Source organism: Excalfactoria chinensis, chromosome 1 (genome assembly GCF_039878825.1).
Source record: "Excalfactoria chinensis isolate bCotChi1 chromosome 1, bCotChi1.hap2, whole genome shotgun sequence".
In the NCBI taxonomy this organism is placed as follows: domain Eukaryota; kingdom Metazoa; phylum Chordata; class Aves; order Galliformes; family Phasianidae; genus Excalfactoria; species Excalfactoria chinensis.
The window spans coordinates 90,056,653-90,069,411 of NC_092825.1; positions in this window are offsets into that span (position 1 = coordinate 90,056,653).

The following is a 12,759-nucleotide window of genomic DNA, read 5'->3' on the forward strand; positions in this document are numbered from 1 at the left end:
GCTCTTCTCATTGTGCCTGCAATTAATATCAGACTAAAATATGAGTCAAGCAGAACTTGAATTTGTTTCCCTTTTCCATAGCTTCAAATTTGTTAGTTTGAGAGCAAGAACATGCAGTTCCCTTCCTCACTCTTCCTCAAAGCATGTAATACTGATGTCTGGTAACACTGTGAAGAATCTCTTTTAGCAGAGCTATGAGTATGCTTGTGAAATACTTCTGTTTCCAGAATATGAAAAGTATATACAAGGGTTATACTGAATTCTGCAGGAGATAGAAAAGTTTGCTGGCCAAATATACGTAATAAACCAAGAAGGAGGATCTGTTGATCCAGAAAATGGCTTGGTCTGAAGGAGGTTAATTCCTAGACAGCAGTAGGAGCGTTTGGTGAGGCACTCCCAGTTGGGAGCTAATTAGATGCTGCTGAGCCTGCTAGGGTCTCCAGGTGGCAAATGCAACACATCTCATGTCACTGTCACACTTCAGCAGTCCTTCCACACGTTTCTGCACCTCAGAGGCATCTCTCACATCTGGCTGAGCTGTGGGAAAGCTAAAGGCATTTTTCTTCAGCTGTGTCTTTCAGTCTCAAGAATCAGATGCAGGCCCTGTTAAATATCATGGCTGTCTCCTCTTTTATTGTTCCCCTTGCTAGATTACAGTGACTGAGGAATAGCTACTCAGTGAGAGAAACACACTTCAGAGAGGTTGTATATGTGGACATGCAAGCCAACGAACTCACACTGATGAAATGAAAAGAAAAAACTGATATGTCCTCATTGCTGGATCCTGAGTCAGTAGCAAGCTAAAACATGGCTCATGCTCTGTGTCTATGCTGCTAGTTCTGAGGATCCAGCAGCCATTCCTCCTGAAAGATCATTACTGCTTATAATGCATACTTGTCCTGGATAGAGCTTGGCTGAGGCCTCTGCTGAACACTGGGAAATGTGACAGTGCCAACAGTAGCAACAGTTTTGTATACACTGTAAAGTGGGAGGTGGCAAGAGGTGGAAGTGCTTGGATAATGCTGCTCTTCTTGAGAGTTAAGAAGACACAGCTATATAGAAGCTGCATTCAAAAGAATATATATTTTTTAAAGATTTGGGGGACACAAGAACTATGCTGTGTACTTTGAGATTCTAAGTTAAATGAGATGGACCAAGTGAAAAGGTCAGCTAAGCTGCGTTCAGTTTGCAAACATTGCATGTTTGCAATGTTAGAGTTTCAATGGACACTAATGCTGCTGAAAATATCCAAATATAAGACTGTTTTGGTTCAAGGTCTGTGAATTTAGAAGTCAAAATATAAATGACAGTAAACATATATATATATATATATAAACATAAATTTGAAAATGTAACTCTCTACAACAGGGTATCTCATGCTTACCAAGAACATCCGTGAACATTTTCAGTAATGTATTTGAAATAGATTACCTCATTACCTGGACAGTACTGTGGACAGTTAAATGGTATTCACCAAAAACATTATTCAAGATATTCCTTGTCAAATGTCTAGTACATTCCTTATGTATTTTTTGTAATTATAAATTTGCTTGCTCTACTTGTTTCGGTGGGAAGGCTTTTCTTGTGAACTGGGAGAAGCATTGTACTAACACCAGTGGCCATTGTAACCATTCAGTTTATAGCCAGTCAGCGCTTCTGAAAACTGTAGATTAAAGACAATCTGTTCTTGCATAGCTGGAACAGCAGGAGTCAACTCAATAGGTGGCTGAACAGCTTTGAGCAATACTAAACTGTAATGAATTTGTTTTGCTGAAAAAAAGGTGAAGGCTCAGGGCTGAACCTACCCAGGACATTCATGGAATAGAAAATTAAGGGAATACTGTGAAAAACCCAGAGATGCAGAGTGGGTTTTTTGTGTGTGCAAGCACTTCCTTCTTTAAAATTCTTGTTTTATTGCATAAAAACAGTTATTGTTTGAGCTGGCTTGGGAGTACACTGGTGCCAACACATTTTTCCTAAGTAACCATGGTCCAGCTTTGTAAAGTCCATTTGAGTTTTTCACTAAATACTTTTGAACTTGATATGCTTTACAGACATCTTCCTTTTTCTTGCCCTACATATCCACTGATTTTAACTGGGGCCTTTCCTTGGTTAAGATATTAAGTTTTACACAATTTTTACAAGATTATTTGCCTTGATAGCTCTTCTTGAGGAAATAGCACTGCATTTTTAAGTGAGAGCTGTTTGAACTGTGTGCACACTATGTTTACCATCTTGTTTCTTCAGCAATAACATCTTAATTTCCCTTCATTTTTCTGGTTGCTTTTTTTCTAGTTGCTTTATTTTTTCTGGTTAATCGTTGTTGTTAGCTGGTTAAGCAAGTATATTTATGCAAAAATCAGTTGAAAAAGTAAAAAGCATCTCCCTTAAGAAAGAGAGAGAACAGTTACCCTTATAGCAGTGACTGGGGCAATGCTGGAGGAAACCTGGGCCCTCACCATGGCTTAGATCCACCACATCCTCATTGCTGGAGTGGTCACGGCAAGAACTATCTTCCCATCGTGGACAGAAAGAACAGTGGGAAAAAAGATCTATGATCCAATAGTATGCGCTACATCTCAGGTAAAACAAGCAAATGCTCCCCCTAAAGGGAGCCCATTGGTTCAAAAGGCCATCTAGTTGTATTTTCAAGCACTTCTTCACAGTTAAAATAAAGATGATAAGATTTTGTCTTGATATATGGTTCCTAGCAGTATTACAACAAATGTAGAAATTGTCATAGTCTGTCTATGAGTTAATTAAACTTTGCTATAGATCCTATCTTAACACAGAAATAAGCTTCTATTTTTTTTTTTCTGATTAAGCACAATTATCATATTTTAGTTATGCAAACCATATAATCATATGCAAGCAGCCAAGACTGTCTTTCCTTAACTCAAACTACTGAAATTTCAGGGATAATAATGCTTTAACTTAGTGAGACTTAATCCCAATCCAGCCATAGATTTATGCTAATAATTAAGAACTTCTGGGTATTTTGCATTATTAGGAGTCCAATGCAGCAAAAATGCATTTAAGAGTGTTTAGAAGACAAGTGACTATGATATTCATCCATAAATATTTAATGCTTTCCCTAATATTAAAGTGTCTTGCAAAAAAGAAAATATAATTATTATTATTATTTTGCATGAGTATCAGGTCAATATTACATATCCAATTCATCTTAGGTAACACTTGCATTATTTTCATTGCTATGGCCATAAAAAAGTACCAACTAGTATTTTTCCTTTTGGGCTTTGCCAGTGTAGTAATTTTGTATTTCAGTGCAGAGGAAAAATAAGTGCCTCCAAAAATCAGTTAATAAATTTATTTAGAACAGGAATGCAAAACTCACAATCAGGCTGCATTTTGTGGTAATCAACAATAGATCATAAAGTTTTTTTTAAATTCCTCACCTCCAGAGGACTAAATTCCTTCTGACATTAGTATGACAAGGGTATTTTTTTTGTTTTGTTTTGTTTTGTTTTCCAAAAAATAAAATAAAGCAGAATCATAGTTGAAAGTGGACAGAGATCCAAAGAAACCAGTTGTCTGCAAAAATTTCTTTCTGCAAAGAAATTCATTATGCTTATTAGAACAGCAGAAGATTTCAGGGAGCTCCGTTAAGCAGCTTACACTAATCATCATCACTTTAAAACACTGAACAGAAATTAAGCAGAAGTTAATCACATACATTAATGTCTTTACTGGGCTAGTCTATCCTGCATTGCTGATCTCTGGCTGATAAAAGATTTTGTGGAAGAACAGAAAACATCAATAAGCATTGGTCTACAAAGAAGCTTGAAGTTTTTCCCTTAAAACTGCATTTTAGTGAATATGTGCATATGCTATCTTTTAGCAGAGTGATCTTACTCAGCTCCGTTTAAAGCTCACAGTAGCAAACCAGTGATTGTGACTTGAACTCTGCTTCCAGTGGGTAGCAGTTGCAGGGATCCAAGCGCAAGGACAGTGTGTTTGCACAAGCCATGTTGCTAAACAAGTGAGTTGATTCATTTTGTACCAGTTGGCACAAAGGATACTTGCAGCTTATGGTAAGTCAGAGTCACTGTCAAGCTCAGCAAGCCTAAAATAATCCTCAGTTCCAGAGCAGGAAAGTAGGATTTGGAATCAATAACACCTGAGGTAGATGTAACAGTAACCAACCCTAATCTTGTTAAAATGAACACTGAAATAAAACAAAATACGCTTGATGGAAGTATTGTTACTGGAGATATAGTGAGCCACAGTAATTCAGGTAGCTGGTGAACCATGGTGTTTTTCAGTCCATTTCCACACACAGCAGATAATTACTTCATTTCCAAGCTTTGGTTAGAAAGCCACTGAGGGAATCGATTGCAAGTCTAGTCTTCAGATAAAGTGTTCATCTTTAAAATGTATTTTAAGTGTAACCACTGCAAAGTGCTTCATTGCACAAAAACATTTTCACTAGGCGTCAAAATTCAAGTGACTAAAAAGCAGAGTAGGCATTGTGAAGGACAAAATAACATTATATAACTTATACTTATTGGCACATTGCCATTATTTCATTTGTAGCTCTGGGGGGAGGGTAGGGAATATATTTTTTGCATATTTAGATACAGAACAAATTAGAATGTAGGCTAAATAGAAACTACTGTTTCCTCATTAAGCACTAGCTCTGAAGCATATTTATTGTGAAATGTGAAAGAATGTTATTGAAAACACACTTATATGCTATGTGTAATTCACACTAATTATGTCCTTAATGGTCAGTTGAAATCTATCTGGTACACACAAGAAATTTCATACACAGTTAAACTGAATGTGGATTTAAAACTCATTTGAAAATGGCTCAATTGCACATGTAGCTGTATTTGTAAATAAATATTAAGGTTTGCCTAAGTCATCTAGGCTCAAGGATGTATATAACCTGGATAAGTACTTTGTTGAAAAAAGATAAAGCATAATCCTTGGAAAATACTGTGCTGCAGACCATAAAAGTAGCTGGAAAAGCTTCATGACACAGTCCAATTTTATTCTATTTTAGGAAAGACTCAGTAGTGTAAAAAAAAGTTATAGAATGAAGGTTACTGCTTGTCTCAGGAAGCCTCTTCATAACAGCTTAATCCCAGCTACTTCATGATAACTGGTTCTTACAACATCTAGACAACTGCACTTGGTATCACTGGATAGGGAGAAGCAGCATGTTTTACTTCTTACTCTTCCTGGTGCATGCTGCCAGCATCCAAGCAAACAGCTTAATTAGGGTAACTTTAGGACTCACCATTTAATAGCTTAGGGTTTGCCTGGTCATTGAGGTCCTCTATTTGAGCATGCAGTCCAAGGGTGTCAGTTACCCATCAGCTGAAAAGACAGCAATGCTGGAATTGTTTAATTCAGTGACTTGGTGACTGCTTTAGACTTTACCCAGGATGACAGGCATAGTGGAGTTATCTCTGCTTCCCTAGTTTTACTCCAGGAATAAAAATTAATTTTTCAAAATCTACTTAACTTGAATCTAGGAGCCATAAACAGTTCCTAGTGAGGGAATTTCTATGTAGTTGATGGTTCTTTTTGTATTTAATGCCTCTTAAGTCGGGATAGTTCTATAATATTATGTAGAAACATTCAAATCTAAAAGATCTAACACCAAAACTCATTCACTGAATTATCCATTTTCCTGGCTCTGATTAAGGAAACACATTCAATTACATAAGTATATTATTAATGTTCATCTGTAGTGTAGTAGAATTAAAATTGCAATGCCTCCCAATCACAGTCTAAACTGTGCAGTAATCAAGTATGAATTTAGCAAGTTCATTTTTCCATTATGCTGTTTTCAACACAAAGTTACCGTATTAGCATATGGTACCATAACACTGTAGTTCAAGCCTAATGAGTGTTGGGCATAGGAAGCGCACAAGAAAGCTTGCAGTAAGTATAAATGGAGGTCACCTTTGAGATGCTGTTTTCCACACTTGAGACTACATTTATCTTTCATCACTTTTAAAATGGTAGATAACAGGATTTGGTTGAAAATCCCTAAACAATAGCATTTATCAAAATGAACAATAGAAACAGCATATTTAAAATGCTCACTACTTGAAACTTCTTATGTTTCCAGTTCTTCCTCCCACTTGACTCTTCCCCTGATAGATCTTATCAAAACAGAGCTGTAATTATACCACTGTATTAAGTTCAAAGCTACAGTGAAGTGTCCTGAAGACTAACTCTGCCCAATTAAAGCTGCTCCTTTAAGTATGTGCCTACTTATTTAAAAACCAAATTAGAGGGGAGGAAATAAAGTGAGGTTTTTGGTGTTTGTTTGTTTCTTTGCTTTTTACTTTTTCATCACTCATTTAGACAAAAATAGGCAAAACTGAAAATAATCCATCTTCTTTTTGTCGTTCAAGCTCTTATTATATGCATTGCATACCTTCATGTTTACCTACTCTGAAATCTTTGTTTTTAGCTAAGATTAGCTATGTTCCAAAGTATTTCATGGCCAGTAATAAAGGTCATCCTTATATAAGCAATCTGCTCATCAGTGAGGAAGATTTTAAAAATTTTGCGATAACATGGGACTGATTTTCTCTAATGCAGTAGTCTGCACCAGTACTATGCCATCTCTTCAGAATCTTTTCCATAGCAGCCACCATGCAAAAAGGTGAGAAATAGTCACAATTCAAAAGATATATCTGTATCCAAGACAGAAACTGCAATCCTCTGTCACAATCTTTGGCTACAGTCCAGTACAAAACTAAGCTTGTACTACACTTTAAAAAGAAAAACTATGTTAAAAGGACAACATTTTGTACTTAATGGACTGACATTCACTTCACTGAAAATAAATAAATAAATAAATAAATGTTTTTACTTATATCTTGTGCTGGTAGACCATGACTGTTCCATAGTTTATTCTCTGTGTCATTTGCTAATTTTGGCTTAAAAAAAAAAAACAAACAACAATTTCAGGCAGGTGCTAAACATCAAATAATAAATGAAGACATGCCAAATTGCATAACTAATGGCACTGTAAATTGAAAATAATAAGTTAGGGAATGAAACTTTACATTTTGAGCCTTTGCAAATACAGGCTTTGACTTAATAAGCACTAATGAGTATTTAGGAGCTCATATATTGTTGAGTATTTTTATACCTAGGAATATGCACCATGAACTACATACAATATTCTGTGATTTATTATTGTTGTTTTCGAAAATAGTAGCTGAATGTGAAAAAATTCTGTTTCTAAAATTAAATCATTCATTTTTAACTTTTTCCTTACAAATAAGCTTTCAGTCATGCTCCACATTTTCATTAAAATTAGGTGAAAATTTTCATACACAATGAAAACTGTACAAACCTTTTTATATCATCTGAAACAGTTTCAAGGTTTTTAAATTGCTCTGTTATGATTTGTTTTTCTGCAGGTGAAGTATTGCTCCTGGGATTGAGTGGAGGTTGTTCCCCCACTCTGGCTATAAGACTGAACCATCTTTTCTATGTAGCAGGATCTCTTCCCACTCTTAGATTACTGGAGAACCGCCAACCAGATCATGACTACAAGTTTTAGACTTAAAGGTATCATATTTTATCTGACATTTTTTCACTAAATCTTACCTGTTGGACAAATGTAAAAGCCATGTCATAGTTGCAGACATTGTCCTGTTTGGAACAATACAGACTTCATTCTCAATGACACACATAGAATGGTGAAATCACCAAAGTTGGAAAAGACCTCCAAGATCACCTAGTTCAACCTTAAACAGATTCCAGTACCTTTCTGGACAAACACGTGATGACAACTTGGCAGGTCCAGAAGATAATGAAGTTTACCATGCTATGTACATCTTCTGTAGAAGTGATTTTTCCTAGTATCTTTCATCTTATAATGATTCTGTTCCCTCTGTGCAAGCCTACACTACTAGGTGTTGCCAGAAAAGAAGCTAAAACCAGCAGCAAAATCTCTGAGCAGTGTACATTATCATCATATCATAGTATCATAGTATCATGCGAGTTGGAAGGGATCTTAGAGATCATTGAGCCCAACTCCTGGGATTCGAGCCCTCTAGTGTAGCAGAGCGGCAGTTTTTTACCACTTGCGCCACAGGGGGGATTCAAACCCGGGCCCCCCGGTGTTGCAAGAGGCGGTTCTAACACCGTGCGCCACCGGGGGCACACATTACTGCATTTCTGTCTGAGTACATTAAGGAATGATGGAAGTTCTCACTCAGTGTTCAGCTAGAAAGTCCTAAATCCAAAGTATATGAAGTCTGACATTTTATTCTGTGTTTAGCTGCTATTACAAATTAAATTGTAGAAGAAAAGGATGGATAAGTAGTAAAAATAGGTGCTTTCTCTGTTGTATTAGGAAATGTGAATTCTCCTAGAAGTGTTTATCTAGCCAATTGCAGCTGGAAATAAGCAGTTCATTGACAGTAGGAAATAGATCACGATGATTATAATCTGTTCTCATTGTGAGGAATGGACAGTAGGTTTAGCCAGCCATTGGTGTATTTCAGAGTGATTAAATAGTTATGAAGAACTCATATTATTGTAAGTACTTGTTTTTGTTTTTTTTTTATATATATCAAAAACTTCCTATAGGACTTGCAAGGGAGCTAGTTTATTTGGTGTCTCTGTGTTTTGTTTTGTTTTGTTTTTCAGGGAAAAGAACAATACAGAAAAATCATACAATCACATATTTTTTACATCTTCCAGGAAGAACCCAAAACATTCAATTGGGTTTTGGTATTTCTTCAGAAGTATTTTTTTTACTTGAAGCAACTTTTATCCTACTGAGACATACTTTTATGATCTCAGTGAAACACTGAGAAACTTTTTACATCTCAGATTCTCAGCAGATTTCAGAAACATTCCTCCAACTTCAAATCAGAGTCCAGTCCTATTCATATCAGTGAAAATAGGCTGTTTTATGTTAGTCAAAAAACCTGTGATCCTGAAATAGAGATCAAATAGGAGTGTGATATAAAATTGATAACTAAAACCATGTAAAATTATCAGTAAAAGGCTGTGGATTGTTTTAGCTCTCCTAGTAATTTCAGCATTTATAAGTGATTTCTGAAGAAACAAATGATGAATGAAGTTTATGCATCGTTTTTCACCCATTATACCAAAGAGACCATGAAGAAAGTCTTACATCTAGATTCAGACATGATTAATGAGAAAGAAAGACAATAAAAGAGGTAGCAGGATCCATCACAATAAAACCTGCAGTTAAGGCGATGTCTCAGACTCGAAGACCTGATCACCTGAACAAGAATTTGTAAATTCAAGTAAAGTAACTTATCATTTACTTTTTAACTTATTTTAGTACATGATTTTGCATGTGTTCTCAAAGTTTACTTGGATTATCTGGAAATGTTGCAATATGTTTTCAAACTAATGTGACAGTCATGATTGTATAGCTGTGTGCATTTGTTTAACAATGCACTGATCCTTTTCTTCCTTATTATTCCAGAAAAAACAAACAAACAAACAAACAAAACAAACAAAAAAAAAAAAAAACCAGAAACCCACCAAGTGTCAGGGCATCAGAATTTATTACATCCTTTTGCTCCTATTGTTGTCCTTTTCATAGCAGGTTAGCTATCTGTCTGGTATACATAAAGAAAATTGTATAAAATATAAAGATGCTCACTGGAACTGTGATATACAGGTGTTTTACTGGCCTTGTTTCTTTGGTCTTGTATCTTTGGTGATACAAAACTTTAATTCACACATTTCTCCAGTCATGAGTGATACTGAGCAACACCTGGCTTGGCAGACTGAAAATTTGGCATTGCAGTAACATAGATATTTATTCCAAAAACAGAGTACTGGGTAGCTTTGCTGCTATAAGTAAGTTAAATCAAAGGATGAAGGATAACATCAGAAATTTGTACATAGAGTAGCACCTATCATATGCCATTCTCATTTGTCCCATGAGATTCCAATACAGATATAGTATGGTTATATTCTTTAATATGAACACTCGAAAGCCTGTCACAAGAAAAGACTGATCATATGATCCCATAAAGAATTCATAATGCTACTTGTGGTTAAATTCATATGTTTCATCCACAGGTGAGGATGTTTCTCAGTGAAACAAAGCACAGTTCTCCTGGATGATGAAATTAAGTTTGGATAGGATCTGCATCTTGTTTGAAATCTGACAAAATCTGACTGTGGAATTGATGAATTATTTGAAGTGTTTAAATGCCCTGTAGAAATAGATGAATGTGTTGAATGCAAGTAGAAGCTTTCTTTGTTATTGTTGTTGTTTACTCTTTTCTGCATCAGTTAATTCCCTCATTTGTTCCCTCTCTCGTCTTTTTTTTTTTTTTTTCCTCAAAAGACTTGTTGAGTCTAGAGTAATTTCAGTTGTGTTCAGTGTCTTCTTTTCAGTTTTCACCCTTTTTCTTTATGGACTGAAGCTTGTTTTAACATCGAAACCTGTGTATCCAATTATAGAAATTTACAAAGTCATTGACTGCTGTGAAAAGATTTTCAAAAGATTAAAAACCTTCAGGCATTTAATTTTTCATTATTTTTATATATTCTTATATATATTTATGTGTACATATACAAAGCAAGTGGGAAGCTTTTCTTTACTGCAACTGTCTGGGATACTTGGTAATACATTTTTTGACAGCTTGTCATAGAAATGCTAAGTCCCAGCTTGAACCAGTAATTGAGCTCCTGGTGGGAAGGCAGGGCCAGCCCAGGGGAGCTCAGGTGCAAGCAGTGCAGCTGAGTGACCAGAAGGTGAGGTGTGGAACCAGGATCCACTCCTTCCCAGACCTCATTTAAGGTTGGCAGTGGAGGTGAGAGTGTCTCATTTGGAGATCTTCTCCTATCTAAGGTGCTTTTGTAGGTCTTTCCAAGGTATGTAATTTCTTTTTGTGCCCAGTCCTATCACATCTGCAGATGCTCACTTGCTGTGCAGCTGAAGACCTTGCTGCTCTGCTGTCTTGTTATGCTTTCTATCCTGTTAAATAGCTCCTGGATAAGAACAAGTTAGTAGTTATCAATCTTCTTCACTTCTCACTCCTGTGGAGGTATTCACAAGAACCTTACTAATAATCTCTGTTTATGCCTGGCCTGTTCTTTCATGGGTGATAATTATAGAAGGGGTGGGAAAGAAATAATAGAAATAGAAGAACAGGCATCAACTTGAATGGCAATGCTGGCAAAGTAGCGAGGCAATTTACAGTATAAGAAGAGAAAACTGTATCTACTTAATAAGGGCAGAATTGTGCAGAACAATGTAAGAGAAGATGAACACAGAAGAAAAAAGCTGGTAGTGTCATAGGGAGTCATTCTATGTTTTTTGGTTTTGAGCCTTTTCTTTTTTAAGTGCATCCATTATAGCCTTTATGGCAAGTGTCAATCTGTTGTATAATGAATACATCTGTTTGCATAGTGCCTGTACTGTGCTGTAAAGATAGCCCAGTAAGTATGTTTTCTGTTTGCAGATATGTAGAAAGAACATTTGCCATGTGAGACACAAAAACTACTATCTTATGTTTGTCATGCAGCAGACGCTTCTGTGTGTATTGTCTACTAAACCTCTTTATGATTTCTGTTCCGGCAGCATGCGTATCTAGGTACAGCTCACCACTAGGATTGAACAGAACAGCTTGGTAGAGAATTTTATTTCCTGGTTTGTGATCTATTTAAACTTAAAATGAAGCTCTTTCCCACCCGCCACTCCTCTCCCCTTTTCATTTACCTATGCAATGCTGAAATACTGGTAAATTTAACTTTGTTAAATGTTATGCAAATGCAACGTATTTTACTTTCACATTCTGGAATAAAAGTGATATACTTTAAGTACACGTTTTGCATAACAATGTTAAGTTTCATATATTAACTTAAAATGCAAAATATATAAATCTACACAACTGCAAAAGCATAAGCAGAACGTATTACTCTGATAGCAGGAAAACATTGCCTGAGCAAAGTACAGCATCAGTACATTAATCAAGTCTGCTGGTAGCTTTGTTTTAGAGTAAAAGAAGCTAACTGTTTTACTTTAACTTTTAAAGTATGTGGAAATACTGAGCATTAATGCTCTGTAGAAGACAGAATTTAATACATGAAGATATTCACATTTTTATCACACTAAGCTAAAAGAAAAGCCATAATGTCTTCAAATTTATAATTCTGCAGCTGAGATAAAACTCCTAAAATGATAATTTAGCTGTTTTTCCGTCAGTCAAAAATAGCAGTTACACTTCAATAATCAGATCCTAATTCTCAATTTGTCCCTCTTGAAAGACAAAAATCCCCACAAGTTTTCTTAATTAAGTAGCCAAATTTCCATCAGCGTGAGAAAAACTTCAGGAGACAGATATCTTCTTAGCTATGCACTGAGACGTTCTTGTAGCTCCACTGTTTACAGAACTGGGCAGTGTCAGTCCTGAGGGAGATAGCCGACTGTTGCAGGGCAAAATAACTATTTTGTTCAATATCCTAAAGAATGTAAGTTACTTTTTAGCACTTCAAAAAGCAATAGGATTTCTGTTGAAATCTGTGGGACTTCATTGCTACCATTTGAATAATTATAGAAAAGTCTCCTGTGAGTTTAACTGTATCTTTGGGTGCCAAAGATCATTTGAAAGTATAGTCTTAAAATACTTGTCTGCAGTAACAGAAGAACTTATGACAAACTAGTGTAATTTACCTGTACTCCCAATCAATCTGTTTCCTATACATTAGAACATCATTTAAAACCTACCAAATGAATCACCTATGACTAAATAATTAGATATT